Below are 1377 nucleotides of genomic sequence, written 5' to 3' on the forward strand. Positions count from 1 at the left end.
TAGATAGCAGAATTTGACTGTTGTTTATTTGCAGTGTTACATTTACACTCACACAATCATGATTTCGGTTTCAAAGTGCCATTATCACGTGTTTTAAGTATTATACAGTGCGTAAGATAGCATACTGTCGTATTTAAAATTCACTAGTAGACACATTGTCTAAGGGTCGATGTTTCTGGTAAAGCCTACTGCTTTGTTTCATCGCTAAGTATACCATCGACCCTTAGACAATGTGTTTAATAGTGTATTTTAAATACTCAGGCACTGTATAACACTTAAAACACTTGATAATGGCACTTTGAAGCCGAAATCATGATTGTGTAAGTGTAAATATAACACTGCAAATAAACAACAATGTAATGGCGGTACTGAATTTAAGGATATATATTATGACTGTGGCCCCACGTTATGGAAAATTATTAGCAGTGAACTGGTCGTTTCCTTTACTTGAACTGTGAAACCTTGCTTTGTGCCAAATTTCATGATTCTAGATCAACAGGAAGTAGCGTATAGGCTGTAATGAGTGAGTTTGCGAGGCTCAAAATATGTGACATAAATGGCAGTATCTTTTAATTTCATTGACTTAGAAGCTTAACGTTTTATATAGCACCTAGGTACGGTAGACGTTAGTATGTGACAGAAATTTCGATTTGATACGTCTACCCGTCCCTGATAATAAGAATCTTAACAGACGAACGAACAAACAGTCTTATAGCAAATAACAAAAAAATGTTTTGTGTGAGATAGTTACAAATAAAAAAAATTAGGAGTTTTTCGTTCAGTTGTACTGTGAAACCTTGAACTGAACTCCTCCCGAACAGGCCACGAAGGCCCAACGGTACCGACCGGCCGCCGTGTCATCCTCAGATCACAGGCGTCACTGGATACTGATATGGGGGGGGGGGCATGTGGTCAGCACACCGCTCTCCCGGCTGTCAGTGAGTTTCCGAGACCGGAGCCGTTGCTTCTGAATCAAGTAGCTGCTCAATTTGCCTCGCAAGGGCTGAGTGTCCCCCGCTTGCGAACAGCGCTAGGCAGACCGGATGGTCACCCATACAAGTGCTAGCCCAGCCCGACAGCGCTTAACTTCGGTGATCTGACGGGAACCGGTGTTACCACTGTGGCAAGGCCGTTGGCTACTGTGAAACTTTGCTTCTTGTCAAATCTTCTAATTCGAGGTCAACGGGAACTACATAATAAGTTTCGATGAGTGGGTTCGTGAGTATCAAAATATGGGTTATAAATGGTCCTGTCTGTTGATAGCATTGATTGAGGAGCTTCAATTTCTTACACCGTGAAAGGGCCGTAGAATCTAGTATGTTACATAAACTTCAAGTTGATACTTCTGTCCGTTTGTGAGTAAAATGGTTTATTACA

At 41.3% G+C, this 1377-nt stretch overlaps 1 pseudogene; it reads right to left on the bottom strand.

Moving 5' to 3' along the window:
- Positions 1-1019: 1019 nt before the first annotated feature.
- Positions 1020-1137, bottom strand: LOC126210464 (5S ribosomal RNA; annotated as a pseudogene).
- Between the last annotated feature and the right edge of the window lie 240 nt (positions 1138-1377).

Source organism: Schistocerca nitens, chromosome 1 (assembly GCF_023898315.1).
Source record: "Schistocerca nitens isolate TAMUIC-IGC-003100 chromosome 1, iqSchNite1.1, whole genome shotgun sequence".
NCBI classification, from domain to species: Eukaryota; Metazoa; Arthropoda; class Insecta; order Orthoptera; family Acrididae; genus Schistocerca; species Schistocerca nitens.